Source organism: Coregonus clupeaformis, chromosome 10 (genome assembly GCF_020615455.1).
Source record: "Coregonus clupeaformis isolate EN_2021a chromosome 10, ASM2061545v1, whole genome shotgun sequence".
Classification (NCBI taxonomy): domain Eukaryota; kingdom Metazoa; phylum Chordata; class Actinopteri; order Salmoniformes; family Salmonidae; genus Coregonus; species Coregonus clupeaformis.
In genome coordinates, this window is record NC_059201.1 from 65,024,518 (window position 1) to 65,045,032 (window position 20,515).

Genomic DNA, 20,515 nt, shown 5'->3' on the forward strand with positions numbered 1-20,515 from the left:
CTCGATGGTCCTGCGCAGCCTCTCCAGCTCCTCCTGTTGCTTAGGGAAGGAGCTCTGTTGGAGTTTAGCCTGGAGGATATCTAACTCTTCTGTCTTCATGTCTAACTGTTGCTTTAACAAACGATACCTCTCAGCGGTCCCCTTCAGACCAGACAGTTCTTTGTCCAGATTCTGTAGCTCCGTCTCTGTGTCGGTCTGGGCACCTGCCATCCCTATCAGAGCCCGGGCGGGAGTGAGTAACTCGGAGGATTGCACCGGAGCCTTCCCAGGATGAGTCTTGCCTCTCCGTTTCCGAGGTACTCGGGTTATCCTCTCCTGAGACTCTCTCCAGAGTGGGTAAAAGGCTGGGCAGTCTCGTCCAATTAGGACAGGGACGGGGAGGGAATCAACCACCCCACGCCGTCGTGTGTATGGTTCCCCGTGTGCTGGTCATTGTAAGTTCAGTAATGGGGTATTCTCTGGTGTCCCCATGGACACAGGAAACTGGGAGGACTTTCCCCGGGGTCAGACACGTTGGGCCCACCAAATCCTTACGCACCAGGGTAGCCCGGCTACCAGAATCCAGTAAGGCCTCCACATCATGGTGATTCACAGTTACCGGGCAGGTGGGGGGGTCGATCTGGGCCGCCATCTACGACTCCCCAAGAGCGAGGCAAAACGGTGTGTGGGTGCTGAGCTGGAGGACTCCGCAGTGGGCATAGGTTCATCGGCTGGTTTCCCACACTGCCAGGAGATATGTCCCCTCTCCCCACACCGGTAACACTGTCGAGTTTCCCCCCTCCTGGTGTACTCTTCTTGGACCCGCCTGGTTTCTGGCTCCCCCTGGAGCCGGGATAAGTCCTGACGTGGCTGGGTTCGAGACCTTGGGGTCCTTTGGACGGGTTCTTCCCATTTGTGGTGGGGCCGCACTCCTGGGGTCTTTTCGGGAAGCATTCAGCATCTCCGCTGTGGCCTGGTACTTTTCCACAGCTTCCACGGTCAGATCAGCCGTGGTCAAGGCCTGTTGACTGATGAACCGTTTTGCCTCATAAGGCAGGGGCGCGTAGGTAACGATCCACCACAACGGCCTCCACCACCGCCGCTGCTGTATTCCTCTGCGGATCCAGCCATTTCCTTGCGATTCGGACAAGTTCATGCATCTGCGCCCGAGGAGGTTGGTCTGGTTGGAAGGTCCAGCCGTGAAAGCGCTGGGCCATACCAAACTTTGTGAGTCCATATCTGCTGAGGATCTCAGACTTCAGGGCATCATAGTCAGTAACCTGGTCAGGGCCCATGTCCCGGACAGCATTCAGCGATTCCCCGGTTAGAAAGGGGCTAACAGACCAACCCACTGTTGCTTGGGCCAGGCTTCCCTAGTGGCCGTGGCCTCAAATGCATGCAGGTATGCCTCAATGTCATCGGTAGCTCCCATCTTAGATATAAAGTCACTTGCCTTTATTGGGCGGGTATTTTGGACCACCCTCTGTCTCTGCAACTGCAATTCCTCTGCCTTCAGAAGGTTGGCTTTCTTTTGCTCCTCCAAGAGAGCCACGTTTGCTTGCATCTGGGCTTGCTGGCCAGCAACAAGGGCTTTCAATATGTCCTCCATTTCAGTCGGGCGGGGAGCCTACGGCCAACTTGGAAAACTGGGTGATCAAACCTTCGGTATCCTCCTCTGACATGCACTATTAACGCTTGAGCGTGCCCGTATTCTCCACCATCTGTGACGTCACGAGAGGCTACACAGCTTTCAGCGGGATTGCTCAAGTAGTGCAAGGAGACAAGGTTCAAACAAAACAAGGATTTTATTATAGGTCTTGGGAAATTAACGAAAATATAACAAAATTCTGTTCTCTTGTGGCTCTTTAAGGGTTAACAGTTCAGGGATGTCTCTTCCACATCCAAAGTCATAATTCTCACTCGCTCAGATAACTTTTCCCCAGCCTTACTGTAGTCCACGTTGCAGCTAGTGGCCAACCCAGCAAAAAGTCCTTCCAAATGTCTCTCACGTATTTCCACAGGTGCATATATCCAAAGGTGAGTATTTCCCAAAGGTAAGTATCTCCAAATCCTTATATTCCTCATGGAAGTGGACGTGCAGCACTCTTGTCCTCCAGAGAGCCCAGCTTGGAGACTGTGTCTCTTCCCTTCCCAAACCTTCAGCTCATCAGCTCCTCATTTGTTTCAGCTGCGTGGGAAGATTGGCCATAGAGGGGTGGAGTTCCCGACCATACCAGCAGATGGAGCCATAGCTGTCTGGGTTTGCAGCCACCTCAGGGGGATGTAACGTCCCTCCAGGACACAGCCTCTCGTGACATCACAATATATATATATAAAACAACACAATAAAAGACAACAATATATCTTGTATTTCTGTCTCTCTCTACCGCCTCTCTCTCCCTCGCTCTCTGTTCCTCCTTCCATCCCTCTCTCCCTCTCTCCCTCCCCCGGGGCTTGTATCGAGACAGCGCCCCCACTCGTCTGTCAAAAGGGCAGACTGACTCAATACCAGCTCAAAGCCTGTCACCATAGGGACACCTGGACTAAACAACACAACACCAGGAAATCCATCCATAAAATTGTGCTGTAAGGGCACTGCTACTGGTGTTTCAGTCTGGAGAAAAATAGTTTGGGCAGTGGTGGCACTGCACTGAATTGGTAGTGTGAGTGTGGGATGTAATGCCTACTCTGATCAATTCACTGATGTTTCTTAGAGGTCCTCTCTTATAAGGACCACCCTGGCGAAGGTACACAAGCACATAGGCTTTTATTCTGCTTCCAATAGGGTTGCTGTCATACTCCACAGTCTGTGTACCTAAGAGGCAACAGAGAGAGATACTTTATGAATCCTTTGGTATGTATGGTATCCCACCTTGGCACATTGTATGCTGCATAAGTTATTCCAATTATTAGTATTACAACTGCACATTTTGTTCATTAAAACTGTTGACAGCTTGCCGTCAGAAATTAATAAATGATTGCAATTGGTGTTGCTAAGGCAACAGCCTTAAGTTTCCAGATAAGCACGCTATACAGGCAAAAAGATTCAGGTTGTTGTCCCTCAGTACCGTAGTTCCTCTGTTTAGCATTCACACTCATCCTTGGTTTGTGAGTCGTGGCCTCGTTTCCCCTCCCATTCATTATTCAAGGCAGTGTGGCTGTCAGATCCATGGACCTGGATCCAAACAAGTCCCAAAATACCCAAAGGCAGCACCGTGGGGCTAGCGGCCATGTCTGGGTTAGCCTACTGGGGATACTGGTGTTGCTGGTCATGCTACTGATGCTAATGCTAGCGGTACTGCAGTAGTGAGAGTTTAGTGCTCTGACCTAATGCTATCCTTAGCTTTCATGTTGGTGCTGTAGACGTGTGTGCCTGTCTGCTGTTAGTGTTTAGTGATGGTGTTAACAGTGGTGATAATATTATCTCTGGCTGGGATGTCTGGGTTGCTGTAGTAGGATGAGTTGGATCTATGTGGATGTACAAGCTGTATGAGAGGCCAGGCAGGCAGGAGTGCAGCGTATGCTGTGTTTGGATGTGTGTTAACGCTACAGAAGGCTGGCAGGAAGCCCCTGACACCCAAAGCAGTGCCGTCTCACGCCTGGCTGACTGCATGATAAGAGGGAGAATAGTAGAGGAGAGGGCGAATGAGAACGATGGAGAGGGAGTGTGTTTGCGGGGTGTGTGTGTGTGTGAGAGAGATATAGAGATAGTGTGTGAGTGTCTGGGCTCTCAGCTGGCGATGGAAGTGTGTATGTGTTAAAATATTCACATTACATCCCTTCTTACGTAACATTGAAACACTCACAGAGGGACAGCATGTGGCACACACACAGCAATCTTTTAAATTAGTATGAATATTTTCATCAGAAACACACAATTTTTCCACATGTTCACATTCTAACAAACCCTTCCGCTAGAACACATCTTGTGTGTGTGTGCATGCGTGTGTATGTGTGTGTGCTGTCCTCCTCTGTTTCAGGGGTCATTAGCTTAGCTGCAGCAGGACCCATCAGGTATAATGAGGTGCTAATTTACACTAATGTCCTGTCAAACCAAGCAAGAGTTTTCCCAGGAGAATATACCATCAGAGAGGGAGAGAGAGGGAGAGAGAGAGAAAGTTGATGAGAGCAAAGTAAAGAGAGCGAGGTGGAGAGAGAGAGAAGTGGAGAGAGAGAGAGGTGGAGAGAGCGAGAGGTGGAGAGAGAGCGAGAGGTGGAGAGAGCGAGAGGTGGAGAGAGAGCGAGAGGTGGAGCGAGAGAGAGAGAGAGAGAGGGAGAGTGAGGTGAAGGGAGAGAGGTGAAGAGAGAGAGGTAGAGAGAGAGAATCTGAAGTCAAATGTCTACTGTTTGCTGATGATCTGGTGCTTCTGTCAATTTAACCCTCCTGTTATGTTGTGGGTCAATTTGACCCGTTTCCACTTTTGCGTTGTCTTAAATACTAGTTAACCACTCTTTTTCGCCATGAAATTACATGACTTTTCCTCATTTAGGGTCATGAACCTAACTGCAAAATGTGGACACACTGATGTGTTGTGGAATGTCTGTGTACATTTTGTATACAAACATGATGTTGTGGGTCATTTTGACCCGGAGGCTTTCATGTGTATATATATTTGCACAGGTGCAAAACAAAAAAGTGTCTTTGATGTATTTTGTTTTGACTGGTCCTGGTTGCACTTTTAGAATTGTGTTTGGGTTAAAAAGGGCTTTCCCAAGCTTCTCCTCAGTGTGAGAGCAGCAGGTCCCTGACACAGACACTCAAAAATGAGCTCCAAAGATTTTCAATCAATGAAGTCTTATCACAAATTCTGGACTGTGACAGTGAAAAAGAAGAAGAGGTTTCAGAGACAGAGGATATTTCAGAGATAGAGGACAATGCTGTTGATGATCCAGATTTTGTCTTCATTGAAGAGGATTCAGAGGAGGAGTCTGCCGTACCATCCCCTACATCAGATGAGAGACAGAGCATGCAACAAGCATCATCAAGAGAAGAGAAGACATGGAAGTCTAAAGATGGTCATATTGAATGGTCACCGTCACCACAACGAGGTCAAGGTAGACTCTCAGCTTCCAATGTAATAAAAATGGTTCCAGGACCTACACGATTTGCTGTCACTCGAGTCCATGACATACAATCAGCTTTTTGAGCTCTTTTTTACCCCAAGCAATAGAGAAGATTGTTCTGGACATGACCAACTTGGAGGGGAGCCGTGTGTTTCAAGAGAACTGGAAGCCACTGGATCGGATTGACTTGCATGCATACATTGGATTGCTCATATTAGCTGGAGTCTACCGGTCAAACGGAGAAGCAACGGCCAGCCTGTGGAATGAAGAGAATGGAAGGCCAATATTTCGGGCAACAATGTCTCTACAAGAATTCCACATAATTTCTCGGGTGATTCGCTTTGATAACCGTGATACCAGACCGGGTCGACGTGAAAGAGACAAACTAGCTGCAATCAGAGATGTATGGGATAAATGGGTGGAAATTCTACCGTTACTGTACAATCCCAGTCCTCATGTTACAGTTGATGAACGCCTTGTTCCATTCAGAGGACGTTGTCCCTTCAGACAGTATATGCCAAACAAGCCTGCAAAATATGGCATCAAAATATGGGCAGCATGTGATGCCACATCAAGCTATGCATGGAATATGCAAGTTTACACTGGGAAGCCACCCGGCGGAGTGCCTGAGAAAAACCAGGGGATGCGGGTGGTGCTGGACATGAGTGAAGGGCTGCAAGGTCATAACATCACGTGTGACAACTTCTTCACATCCTACCGCCTTGGTGTTGAACTACAGAAGAGAAAGCTGACCATGGTTGGAACAATCAGAAAAAACAAACCTGAACTTCCCAGTGAGCTTCTGAAAATGCAGGGCAGAACTGTGCATTCCTCTAAATTTGCTTTCTCTGAAAATGCAACTGTTGTTTCATACTGCCCAAAGAAGAACAAGAATGTTCTTGTAATGAGCACAATGCACAAAGATGCATCGCTGAGTGCAAGAGAGGACATCAAGCCACAAATAATACTGGACTACAATTCCACCAAAGGAGGAGTTGACAATTTGGATAAAGTTACAGCAACATATAGTTGTCAGCGCATGACTGCCCGGGCTGGCCTTTGGTGATTTTCTACAACATTGTGGATGTGTCTGCTTACAATGCCTATGTCCTGTGGACTGAAATCAACCAGCAATGGAATGGTGGCAAATTGTACCGACGCCGGCTTTTCCTAGAGGAGCTCGGCAAAGCTCTCATCACTCCCAAGATCCAGAGGAGAGTCCGGCCTCCTCGGTCGACAGCAGCTGCATCTGCCGTCCAGAAAATTCAAGCTGGACCATCAACACATGCCTCCAATCAACCAGAAATGGATCCAGTGGATACAGGCAGTGGCAAGAAACGGAAAAGATGCCAGCTCTGCCCCCTCGACAAGACAGTAAAACAAGCACCACTTGTGTAGAATGCAATAAATACATCTGCAGAAAGCACACACACACATTGTGTTCAACATGTAGAGAGAAAGACTGAAGGGATAATATGGACCAATAGGGGGGGAAAAAACCTACTTGGGGAAACTGAAAAATCTTGTTTGTGAGAAAGGAAATATGTTTAACAAATAGTTCTTAAATATTGTTTAAAAAAAATAAAAAGTATTGTATTTCTTCTTTCTGAAATGTCTGATAAGACAAAATAAAGTTGTTTCTGTTTTTACTTAATTCTTTGACTGTCTTGAGTGTGTTTAAACTGTGCGGGTCAATTTGACCCGTAACATAATGGATGTCATTTTTTTCCAGCAAAGCACAAGGGTTAAAGGCAATGCTACCAAATACTAATTGAGTGTATGTGAACTTCTGACCCACTGGGAATGTGATGAAAGAAATAAAAGCTGAAATAAATCATTCTCTCTACTATTATTCTGACATTTCACATTCTTAAAATAAAGTGGTGATCCTAACTGACCTAAGACAGGGAATTCTTACTAGGATTAAATGTCAGGAATTGTGAAAAACTGAGTTGAAATGTATTTGGCTAAGGTGTATGTAAACTTCTGACTTCAACTGTATTTCCCTCAGATTACAGAGATCCACAAAGAATTAGAATACAATACAATTTTGATAAACTCCCTTATCTACTGGGTGAAATACCACAGTGTGCCATCACAGCAGCAAGATTTGTGACCTGTTGCCACAAGAAAAGGGCAACAAATGAAGAACAAACAGCATTGTAAATACAACCCATATTTATTTATTTTCCCATTTGTACTTTAACTATTTGCACATTGTTACAACATTTTAGTCATTTAGCAGACGCTCTTATCCAGAGCAACTTACAGTTAGTGAATGCATACATGTTAAAAAAAAAAAATATTCATACTGGCCCCTCATGGGAAACGAACCCACATCCCTGCCGGCCAAACCCTCCCCTACATTGGACCAATTGTGCGCCGCCCATGGGTCTCCCGGTCGCGGCCAGCTGCGGCAGAGCCTGGACTCGAACCAGGATCTTTAGTGGCACAGCTAGCACTGCGATGCAATGCCTTAGACCACTGCGCCACTCGGGAGTCAACACTGTATATATACATAATATGACATTTGAAATGTCTTCTTTTTCAACTTCTAAGTGTAATGTTTACTGTTAATATTTATTGTTTATTTCACTTTTGTTTACTATCTACTTCACTTGCTTTGGCAATGTTAACATATGTTTCACATGCCAATAAAGGCCATAAATTGAATTGAATTGAGAGGTAGAGAGTGCAAATAGTCCGGGTAGCCATGATTAGCTGTTCAGGAGTCTTATGGCTTGGGGGTAGAAGCTGTTAAGAAGCCTTTTGGACCTAGACTTGGCGCTCCGGTACCGCTTGCCGTGTGGTAGCAGAGAGAACAGTCTATGACTAGGGTGGCTTGAGTCTTTGACAATTTTTAGGGCCTTCCTCTGACACCGCCTGGAGGTCCTGGATGGCAGGAAGCTTGACCCCAGTGATGTACTGGGCCATACGCACTACCCTCTGTAGTGCCATGCGGTCGGAGGCCGAGCAGTTGCCATACCAGGCGGTGATGCAACCAGTCAGGATGCTCTCGATGGTGCAGCTGTAGAACTTTTTGAGGATCTGAGGACCCATGCCAAGTCTCCTGAGGGGGAATAGGTTTTGTCATGCCCTCTTCACGACTGTCTTGGTGTGTTTGGACCATGATAGTTTGTTGGTGATGTGGACACCAAGGAACATGAAGCTCTCAACCTGTTCCACTACAGCCCTGTCGATGAGAATGGGGACGTGCTCAGTCCTATTTTTTTCCTGTAGTCCACAATCATCTCCTTTGTCTTGCTCTAACATCCCTTGCTCTAACTGTACAAAACTTGCACGCATGTCGGTTATGTATCCCAATTATCCACAGCTTTCAATAACTATGCTATGTAGCCTACGTTATGTGTTACGTTGTTGTTAGCAAATATCTATCAATGTGTTGTTGTGTATTTAACGGTGAAACAAGCAGAGCCTCTAAAACATGTATTACTTGCAGATCTATGTAGCCAACCATCTCATGAATTTTATATTTCATAGCCTATAGTCACTGATAAGATGTAACAATCATCCATAGTGGTTTTCATTTTCATTCATTAGTCAGCCCTGCCTCTGTCTCCTCAGAAGACCACAGTACTAAAGATTAGAGTCTCTGCAGTCTGCACTGCCTGTCATGAGCACTCTCTCTCCCTGGTAGCAACATTAATTGCATTCAATTATCTTCCACTCTGCTCACCTCCCTCTCTCTACTCAGCCTAACTAGCTCCACCTGCCCTGCTCTGCTCTTGTTACCTGGCCAGCTGCACTGCATTTCCCACTCACCATCCTCACCTTGCCTCACTCTGTTCTAATTACTCTGCCAGCTGAACTGCATTTCCCCACTACCTCTCCCAGTATATCAAGCCCTGGTTTTCAGCCAAGCCCTGTCAGATCGTCTTCAAACCCGGACCAGTAACCTGCCTGTCTGCGCTCTGACTCCTGTTTGTGATACCGATCCTTTCTTGACTGCCTCCTTGTTCTACTGCCCCGTCTATCCCAACCTGCCTTCTGGACCTCGACTACTCTCCGATCTTCAGCCCCTCCCGGTAACTCGTTTCTGCCTTCTGTCTCTCACCACGATATTTGCCCAGCCCTGATCTGTACTTCTGCCTGCCATTCATATTGCTGTTGTGTGTGTGTGTTCCCCCAGGTCTCCGACCACCAGATGAGCGTGCCCAGACGCTTTCACCACCCTCAGCCCGATACGCCGCTCCATCACTGGGGAACACACACACTAAGCACTTGGACTGGACACCCCCGGACATTTGGTGACCCCCGAGCACAGGTACCCACAGGAGGACCCTGAAAGACCCCTGACACCCCTGGGACTCCTCTTCCCGCCTGTAACCTTGAATAAAGAACTCTGAATTTGAACTTGCGCTCTTGGGTCCTCTTCTGTGCGTGACAGAACGATCTGACCATCATGGACCCAGCGCACTCCTGACCACGATGGAGGAAGAGCCAGAGAGGACTGCCCCTACAGCGACTGGAACGCTCTGAGGGAGACATAAATCGGATGGCTGGCGACATCGCTTCCCTTCTCCAGCTATTCAACCAGCAGCAACAACAGTTCCAACTGCAGCAACAACAGCTAGCCCAAGCCCTGCAACTACTCTCAAGCCCGGCTACTCCACCTGCACCCCCCTGGTCCTTGTTCCTGTACCACCGATACTCCTTCATCCCTCCGCTGGAGGTCCCAATGCTGCAGGCCCGGCAGTGCTGCCACCAGATCCCCACGCTCCTGAACCAAGGATTGGGAACCCGGAACGTTTTGATGGCAACCAGAAGCAAGTAAGACCATTCTTGAGCAGCTGCCGAATCCAGTTTGCACTACAGCCCAGGACTTTCTCAACAGAGGGAGCCAAGGTAGGGTATGTCATCACACATCTCACCGGTCGAGCTCGGTTGTGGGGAACGTGGAATTCGACCGGCAAACCCCAGCCTGTGCCTCCTTCAGTGCCTTTGAGGAGGAGATGTTAAAGGTCTTTGACCTAGGCTCGCCAACAGCCGAAGCGCCACAAGCTCTGCTCACCATCCGTCAGGGCAATCGGACAGTGGCAGACTTCTCCATTGACTTTCGTACCCTGGCCAGTCAAAGCTCGTTAACCCAGAGGCACTGGTGCAAGCCTTCCTCCATAGCCTGGCGGACTATATCAGGGACGAGCTTGTTTCCCATGACCCGCCTCAACGCTTGATGCCGCCATTGACCTTGCCGTTCGCATTGACCGCCGTATACAGACCCGGAGGAGGGAGAAGGGCCGTCTCAGTCAACCTGCCATCCGTACTCGGGTCGATACCGCTTCTGTCCAGCCCCTGCCTGTCAAGTCCCATAGCCAACTCAATCAGCCTGAGCCCATGGAGATTGGCCGTGCCTCTCTGACTCCCGAGGAGCGCCGGGCGCCGTCTAAGCTCCAACCTTTGCCTCTACTGTGGTGGCGAGAATCACCGTGTCGCTACTTGTCCGGCAAAAGCCGCAGCTCACCAGGTGTAGGGGGAGATCCGGGTGAGCTCAACAAGCCTTCAGTCTCCTCCATCCGAAAGACCCTGCTTCATCTCCGCCTTCAGCTTTCTGACAAGACTCATACATTGGCCGCCCTTGTGGATTCCGAGCCGAAGCAAACATCATGGACCCTGAGCTTGCACAGCAACTGGGCGTGAACCATCATCAACTGACACAACCCATTCCTGCACGAGCCCTGGATGGGCATCATCTTGGCACTGTCACTCATATCTCCGCCCCTGTGACAATCCTGCTGTCAGGAAACCACCAGGAGTCCATCCAGTTTCACCTCCTACACTCACCTGGCCAACCACTCATTCTTGGATACCCGTGGCTCCGTCAGCACAACCCCCACATCGACTGGGAGACAGGAACAGTCCGTGAGTGGGGAAGGAGTTGTCACCAGACCTGTTTAAGGGGGGCCACCCTGCCCGTTCACCGGGAAGGATCTAGCGCTACCTCCGACATATCCAATGTTCCGGCCTGTTACCACAGCCTGAAAGAGGTGTTCAACAAATCCAAGGCGACATCTCTACCCCCACACAGACCCTATGACTGCGCGATTGATCTCCTGCCTGGCACAGCACCTCCCAAGGGTCGTCTGTATTCACTGTCAGCCCCGGAAAGAAAGGCCATGGAGGACTACATTAATGACTCTCTTGCCTCCGGGATAATTAGACCGTCGTCTTCCCCGCAGGAGCGGGATTCTTCTTTGTCGGCAAGAAGGACGGTTCTCTTCGTCCATGCATAGATTACCGGGGTCTGAACGACATCACGGTTAAGAATCGCTACCCACTGCCCTTACTTTCGTCTGCCTTCGAACTGCTGCAGGGAGCCACTGTATTCACTAAGCTGGACCTTCGCAATGCCTACCATCTGGTGCGGATGAGGGAGGGAGACGAATGGAAGACAGCGTTCAACACACCAACCGGCCACTATGAATATCTCGTCATGCCCTTCGGCCTCACCAATGCCCCAGCAGTTTTTCAAGCCCTAGTGAATGATATCCTCAGGGGACATGCTAAATACGTTCGTATTTGTGTACCTTGACGATATTTTAATATTCTCAAAGACTCTGTCAGAACACACGCACCACGTCCGGTTGGTCCTGCGCCGCCTGCTGGAGAACTCTCTTTTCGTGAAGGCAGAGAAGTGCGAGTTCCATGCCAAGACCGTTTCATTCCTGGGGTATGTGGTGACCGAGGGCAGCATTCAGATGGATCTCACGAAGGTGTCGGCTGTCACTTCCTGGCCAGTTCCTGAGTCTCGGAAGAAGTTGCAACAGTTCCTGGGCTTTGCCAACTTTTATAGGAGATTCATCAGAAACTATAGCACAGTGGCTGCACCCCTCACGGCGCTAACCAGCACTAAACAACCGTACCAATGGACATCAGCTGCTGATAAGGCCTTCAATATCCTCAAGACATGTTTCACTTCTGCTCCCATCCTCCAGATGCCAGATGCAGCAAGGCAGTTTGTGGTGGAGGTAGATGCTTCGGACGTGGGAGTGGGTGCAGTGCTTTCTCAAAGAGCAGCTGAGGATGGCAAGATGCACCCCTGTGCCTTCTACTCCCGTCGGCTAACCCCTGCCGAATGCAACTACGACATTGGGAACCGCGAGCTGTTGGCTGTCAAGCTCGCCCTTGAAGAATGGCGGCACTGGTTAGAGGGGTCAAAGGAACCATTCGTAGTGTGGACAGACCACAAGAACCTGGAGTATATCCAAACAGCCAGGAGGCTGAACTCCCGTCAACAGCGGTGGTCTCTGTTCTTTACGCGCTTCAATTTCACGCTCTCCTACCGCCCGGGATCTCGCAACATCAAACCTGATGCTCTTTCCCGGATGTTTCAGAAGGACGAGACCACCGCCATGACAGCTCCCATTCTTCCCAGCCACTTGGTCGTAGCGGCCCTCACCTGGGAGATCGAGAAGCAGGTCATGGAGGCTCTTCGGGACCAGCCAGGTCCAAGCACCAGCGCCCCCCAACCGTCTGTTTGTTCCAGCAAATCTCAGGTCACCTGTGATTCAGTGGGGGCACGAATCCCGTCTGGCCTGTCATCCCGGCATCACTCGCACCCTTCATCTGGTCCGCCAGCGGTTCTGGTGGCGGGGGATGAGACGGGATGTCCGAGAATTCATCCGAGCTTGTCCCACTTGTAACCGAAACAAGACTCCCAACCAGCCTCCTGCTGGGTTGCTGCAACCCCTACTCATACCCAAGAGGCCCTGGTCCCACGTTTCACTGGACTTTGTTACGGGCCTTCCGCCCTCTGACGGACACACAGTCATCCTTACCATTGTTGACCGCTTTAGTAAGATGACCCACTTCGTGCCCCCTTCCCAAACTACCCTCTGCTAAAGAGACCTCCCAGGTGGTCCTGGAACATGTGTTTCGTATCCATGGCCTACCCCAGGATATAGTGTCAGACCGGGGCCCGCAATTCTCAGCAACCTTTTGGAAGGAGTTCTGTCATCTCCTTGGGGCCACCGCCAGCCTATCGTCTGGATTCCACCCGCAGTCAAACGGCCAGACTGAACGCATGAACCAGGAGCTGGAGAAGGCACTGAGGTGTGTGGCTTCCCAAAATCCCCGGGCCTGGGCTCAACACCTGCTCTGGGTGGAATATGCCCATAATTCACTCACCAGTTCCTCCACCGGGCTCTCCCCCTTTCAGTGTGTCTACGGGTATCAACCTCCACTGTTTGCCAGCCAGGAGGCGGATGCCACCTGTCCGTCTGCTCTTGCGTATGCCCGCCGCTGCCGCCGCACTTGGGCCCAGGCTCGCACTGTGCTCCTGAAGTCTGGAACCAGCTACGCCGTCGGTGCCAACCGACGGAGGACCCCAGCACCTACTTACCGGGTTGGTCAGAAGGTCTGGCTGTCTGCCCGGATCTGCCGCTGCGGGTTGTATCACGCGAAGCTGGCCCCTCGCTTCATTGGTCCTTTTCCTGTGCAGAAAGTCATCAGTCCAACGGGCGGTCCGACTTCAGTTGCCCGCTTCCATGCGGGTCCACCCCACCTTCCACGTCTCCAAGGTCAAGCCGGTCCATGAAAGTCCCCTGGTCCCTGCAGCTCCGGGCGCCACCTCCTCCGCGCCTCGTAGATGGCGGTCCTGTCTTCACCGTCCGCGGCTGCTCCGCTCTAGGCGAAGGGGGTAGGGGTCTCCAGTACCTCGTTGATTGGGAGGGATATGGTCCAGAGGAGAGGACCTGGATCCCGGCCAGGAGGATAGTGGACCGGACCCCTTATCACTGACTTCCACCGACTACATCCTGATCAGCCTGCAATCCGTAGGGGCCGTCCCAAGAGGGGTTCCTAGCCGTCCGGCCCGCCCTGCTCCTGTCTCAGTGCCTGTCCTGTCTCCCGACCGTGACCCTCCAGCTCCTTCTGAGGATGAGGAGATTCACTCGGACCGCTCGGAGGAGTTCTGACCCGCCGCCTGCTCCCCTCCACCCTCCCGGCATGATGTTGTTCTTGGGACTTCTGGGGCCGTCCCTTGAGGGGGGTCCTGTCATGAGCACTCTCTCTCCTGGTAGCAACATTAATTGCATTCAATTATCTTCCACTCTGCTCACCTCCCTCTCTACTCAGCCTAACTAGCTCCACCTGCCCTGCTCTGCTCTTGTTACCTGGCCAGCTGCACTGCATTTCCCACTCACCATCCTCACCTTGCCTCACTCTGTTCTAATTACTCTGCCAGCTGAACTGCATTTCCCCACTACCTCTCCCAGTATATCAAGCCCTGGTTTTCAGCCAAGCCCTGTCAGATCGTCTTCAAACCCGGACCAGTAACCTGCCTGTCTGCGCTCTGACTCCTGTTTGTGATACCGATCCTTTCTTGACTGCCTCCTTGTTCTACTGCCCCGTCTATCCCAACCTGCCTTCTGGACCTCGACTACTCTCCGATCTTCAGCCCCTCCGGTAACTCGTTTCTGCCTTCTGTCTCTCACCACGATATTTGCCCAGCCCTGATCTGTACTTCTGCCTGCCATTCATATTGCTGTTGTGTGTGTGTGTTCCCCCAGGTCTCCGACCACCAGATGAGCGTGCCCAGACGTTTCACCACCCTCAGCCCGATACGCCGCTCCATCACTGGGGAACACACACACTAAGCACTTGGACTGGACACCCCCGGACATTTGGTGACCCCCGGAGCACAGGTACCCACAGGAGGACCCTGAAAGACCCCTGACACCCCTGGGACTCCTCTTCCCGCCTGTAACCTTGAATAAAGAACTCTGAATTTGAACTTGCGCTCTTGGGTCCTCTTCTGTGCGTGACACTGCCTTTAATTAGAACCTGGTTTACAAAGGTTAATAGAAATGGGTTCTATGTTTAGTGTGTGTGTAATGTGTGTGTTTTTTAAGTGTTTGTGTGTGTTAAGTGTGTTTGGGTGCATGTTTGTGTGCATCGACAGGTAAAGTGCTCTCTGACATTGAGTGGTGGTTGTTTGACATGCAGGCTTAGCTTCCAGACTGTTTTACTCTCAGTTCCAAGGTCAGCAGTGTATGACTCCTAGTTACTCCCTGTGAGGATTCATTTTTGTTTTGTATTCACTCTGTCTTATTCCCCCTTCAACATGACCTTATAGTTTTGACTGTTCTTGTACCTCAATCAATCAATCAATTTTATTTTATATAGCCCTTCTTACATCAGCTAATATCTCGAAGTGCTGTACAGAAACCCAGCCTAAAACCCCAAACAGCTAGTAATGCAGGTGTAGAAGCACGGTGGCTAGGAAAACTCCCCTAGAAAGGCAAAACCTAGGAAGAAACCTAGAGAGGAACCAGGCTATGAGGGGTGGCCAGTCCTCTTCTGGCTGTGCCGGGTGGAGGTTATAACAGAACCATGCCAAGATGTTCAAAAATGTTCATAAGTGACAAGCATGGTCAAATAATAATCAGGAATAAATCTCAGTTGGCTTTTCATAGCCGATCATTAGAGTTTAAAACAGCAGGTCTGGGACAGGTAGGGGTTCCATAACCGCAGGCAGAACAGTTTAAACTGGAATAGCAGCAAGGCCAGGCGGACTGGGGACAGCAAGGTGTCATCATGCCCGGTAGTCCTGACGTATGGTCCTAGGGCTCAGGTTCTCAGAGAGAAAGAGAGAACGAGAGAATTAGAGAGAGCATACTTAAATTCACACAGGACACTGGATAAGACAGGAGAAGTACTCCAGGTATAACCAACTAACCCCAGCCCCCGACACATAAACTACTGCAGCATAAATACTGGAGGCTGAGACAGGAGCGGTCCGGAGACACTGTGGCCCCATCCGAAGAAACCCACGGACAGGGCCAAACAGGAAGGATATAACCCCCACCCACTCCGCCAAAGCACAGCCCCCGCACCACTAGAGGGATATCCCCAACCACCAACTTACAATCCTGAGACAAGGCCGAGTATAGCCCACAGAGGTCTCCACCACAGCACAAACCAAGGGGGGGCGCCAACCCAGACAGGGAAGATCACGTCAGTAACTCAACCCACTCAAGTGACGCACCCCTCCCAGGGACGGCATGAAAGAGCACCAGCAAGCCAGTGACTCAGCCCCTGCAACAGGGTTAGAGGCAGAGAACCCCAGTGGAGAGGGGAACCGGCCCGGCAGAGACAGCAAGGGCTGTTCGTTGCTCCAGCCTTCCGTTCACCTTCACACTCCTGGGCCAGACTACACTCAATCATATGACCTACTGAAGAGATAAGTCTTCAGTAAAGACTTAAAGGTTGAGACCGAGTCTGCGTCTCTCACATGGGTAGGCAGACTGTTCCATAAAAATGGAGATCTATAGGAGAAAGCCCTGCCTCCCGCTGTTTGCTTAGAAATTCTAGGGACAATTAGGAGGCCATGCGTCTTGTGACCGTAGCGTACGTATTGGTATGTACGGCAGGACCAACTCGGAAAGATAGGTAGGAGCAAGCCCATGTAACGCTTTATAGGTTAACAGTAAAACCTTGAAATCAGCCCTTGCCTTAACAGGAAGCCAGTGTAGGGAAGCTAGCACTGGAGTAATATGATCAAATTTCTTGGTTCTAGTCAGGATTCTAGCAGCCGTATTTAGCACTAACTGAAGTTTATTTAGTGCTTTATCCGGGTAGCCGGAAAATAGAGCATTGCGGTAGTCTAATCTAGAAGTAACAAATGCATGGATTAATTTTTCTGCATCATTTTTGGACAGAAAATTTCTGATTTTTGCAATGTTGTAGATGGAAAAAAAGCTGTCCTTGAAACAGTCTTGATATGTTCATCAAAAGAGAGATCAGGGTCAAAGAGTAACGCCTAGGTCCTTCACAGTTTTATTTGAGACGACTTTACAACCATCAAGATGAATTGTCAGATTTAACAGAAGATCTCTTTGTTTCTTGGGACCTAGTACAAGCATCTCTGTTTTGTCCGAGTTTAAAAGTAAAAAGTTTTCAGCCATCCACTTCCCTTATGTCTGAAACACAGGCTTCTAGCGAGGGCAATTTTGGGGCTTCACCATGCTTCATTGAAATGTACAGCTGTGTGTCATCCGCATAGCAGTGAAAGTTAACATTATGTTTTTGAATAACATCCCCAAGAGGTAAAATATATAGTGAAAACAATAGTGGTCCTAAAACGGAACCTTGAGGAACACCGAAATGTACAGTTGATTTGTCGGAGGACAGACCATTCACAGAGACAAACTGATATCTTTCCGACAGGTAGGATCTAAACCAGGCCAGAACTTGTCCGTGTAGACCAATTTGGGTTTCCAGTCTCTCCAAAAGAATGTGGTGATCGATGGTGTCAAAGGCAGCACTAAGGTCTAGTAGCACGAGGACAGATGCAGAGCCTCGGTCTGACGCCATTAAAAAGGTCATTTACCACCTTCACAAGTGCAGTCTCAGTGCTATGATGGGGGTCTAAAACCAGACTGAAGCATTTCGTATACATTGTTTGTCTTCAGAAAGGCAGTGAGTTGCTGCGCAACAGCTTTTTCTAAAATTTTTGAGAGGAATGGAAGATTCGATATAGGCCGATAGTTTTTTATATTTTCCGGGTCAAGGTTTGGCTTTTTTCAAGAGAGGCTTTATCACTGCCACTTTTAGTGAGTTTGGTACACATCCGGTGGATAGAGAGCTGTTTATTATGTTCAACATAGGAGGGCCAAGCACAGGGAAGCAGCTCCTTCAGCAGTTTAGTAGGAATAGGATCCAGTATGCAGCTTGAAGGGTTTAGAGGCCATGATTATTTTCATCATTGTGTCAAGAGATATAGTACTAAAACACTTAAGTGTCTCTCCCGATCCCAGGCCCCTCGCAGAGCTAGTGCAGATCCAGGACAGCTAAGCCCTGGAGGAATACGCAGATTCAAAGAGGAGTCCGTAATTTGCTTTCTAATGGTCATGATCTTTTCCTCAAAGAAGTTCATGAATTTATCACTGCTGAAGTGAAAACCATCCTCTCTTGGGGAATGCTGCTTTTTAGTTAGCTTTGCAACAGTATCAAAAAGAAATTTTGGATTGTTCTTATTTTCCTCGATTAATTTGGAAAAGTAGGATGATCGAGCAGCAGTGAGGGCTCTTCGGTACTGCACGGTACTGTCTTTCCAAGCTAGTCGGAAGACTTCCAGTTTGGTGTGGCGCCATTTCGTTCCAATTTCCTGAAGCTTGCTTCAAAGCTCTCGGGTATTTTCTGTATACCAGGAGCTAGTTTCTTATGACAAATGTTTTTCGTTTTTAGGGTGCAACTGCATCTAGGGTATTGCGCAAGGTTAAATTGAGTTCCTCAGTTAAGTGGTTAACTGATTTTTGTCCTCTGACGTCCTTGGGTAGGCAGTAAGGAGTCAAGGGCATCAATGAATTTTTGTGTTGTCTGAGAATTTATAGCACGACTTTTGATGCTCCTTGGTTGGGGTCTGAGCAGATTATTTGTTGCGATTGCAAACGTAATAAAATGGTGGTCCGATAGTCCAGGATTTTGTGGAAAAACATTAAGATCTACAACATTTATTCCATGGGACAAAACTAGGTCCAGAGTATGACTGTGGCAGTGAGTAGGTCCAGAGACATGTTGGACAAAACCCACTGAGTCGATAATGGCTCCGAAAGACTTTTTGGAGTGGGTCTGTGGACTTCTCCATGTGAATATTAAAATCACCAAAAATTAGAATATGATCTGCTATGACTACAAGGTCTGATAGGAATTCAGGAAACTCAGAGAGGAACGCTGTATATGGCCCAGGAGGCCTGTAAACAGTAGCTATAAAAAGTGATTGAGTAGGCTGCATAGATTTCATGACTAGAAGCTCGGAAAGATGAAACGTCATTTTTTTTTTTTTTTTTTTTTTTTTTTTTTTTTTTTTTGTAAATTGAAATTTGCTATCGTAAATGTTAGCAACACCTCCGCCTTTGCGGGATGCACGGGAATATGGTCACTAGTGTAACCAGGAGGTGAGGCCTCATTTAACACAGCAAATTCATCAGGCTTAAGCCATGTTTCAGTCAGGCCAATCACATCAAGATTATGATCAGTGATGAGTTCATTGACTATGACTGCCTTTGAAGTAGGGATCTAACATTAAGTAACCCTATTTTGAGATGTGAGGTATCCGATCTCTTTCAATAATGGCAGGAATGGAGGAGGTCTTTATCCTAATAAGATTGCTAGGGTGAACACCACCATGTTTAGTTTTGCCCAACCTAGGTCGGAGGCACAGACACAGTCTCAATGGGTATGGCTGAGCTGACTACACTGACTATGCTATTGGCAGACTCCACTAAGCTGGCAGGTTGGCTAACAGCCTGCTGCCTGGCCTGCACCCTATTTCACTGTGGGGCTAGAGAGGAGTTAGAGCCCTATCTATGTTGGTAGATAAGAGGAGAGCACCCCTCCAGTTAGGATGGAGTCCGTCACTCCTCAGCAGGTCAGGCTTGATCCTGTTTGTGGGTGAGTCCCAGAAAGAGGGCCAATTATCCACAAATGTTATCTTTTGGGAGGGGCAGAAAACAGTTTTCAACCAGCGATACCTCTTCTCTCTCTCTCTCTCTCTCTCTCTCTCTTTCTCTTTCTCTTTCTCTCTCTCTCTCTCTCTGTACCTCTCTCTCTCTCTCTCTCTCTCTCACTCTTCTCTCCTGTACCCCTTTTCTCTCTCTCTCTCTCTCTCTCTCTCTCTCTCTCTCTCTCTCTCTCTCTCTCTCTTTCTCTCCTGTACCCCTTTTTTCTCTCTCTCTCTCTCTCTCTCTCTCTCTCTCTCTCTCTCTCTTTCTCTCCTGTACCCCTTCTCTCTCTCTCTCTCTCTCTCGCTCTCTCTCTCTCTCTCGCTCTCTCACTCTTTCTCTCCTGTACCCCTTTCTCTCTCTCTCTCTCTCTCTCTTCTCTCTCTCTCTCCCTCATGCTACCTTCTTTCTCTCTCTCTGTATCCCCTTCTCTCTCTCTCTCTCTCTCTCTCTCTCTCGCTCTCTCTCTCAATCTCTCGTCTTTCTCTCTCTCCCTTATCTCTCTCTCTCTCTCTCTCTCTCTCTCTCTCACTCTTTCTCTCCTGTACCCCTTCTCTCATCTCTCTCTCTCTCTCTCTCTCTCTGTACCGCCTCTCTCTCTCTCTCTCCTGTACCTTCTCTCGCTCTCCCCCTGTACCCTTTCTCTCGCTCTCTCCTTTCCCCTCTCTCTCTCTCTCTCTCTCCTGTACCCCTTCTCTCGCTCTCCCTGTACACTTTCTTTCGCTCTCTCTGTACCCCTTCTCTCTCTCTCCTGTCCTTTCTCTCTCTCTCTCTCTCTCTCTCTCTCTCTCTCCTTCGTCTCTCCCTCTCTCTCTCCTGTACCCTTCTCTCGCTCTCCCTGTACCCTTCTCTCCTCTCTCCTGTACCCTTCTCTCGCTCTCTCCCTGTACCCTTTCTCTCGCTCTCTCCTGTACTCTCTCTCTCTCTCTCTCTCTCTCCTGTAACCCCTTCTCTCGCTCTCTCCTGTACACTTTCTTTTGTCTCTCCTGTACCCCTTCTCTCTCTCTCTC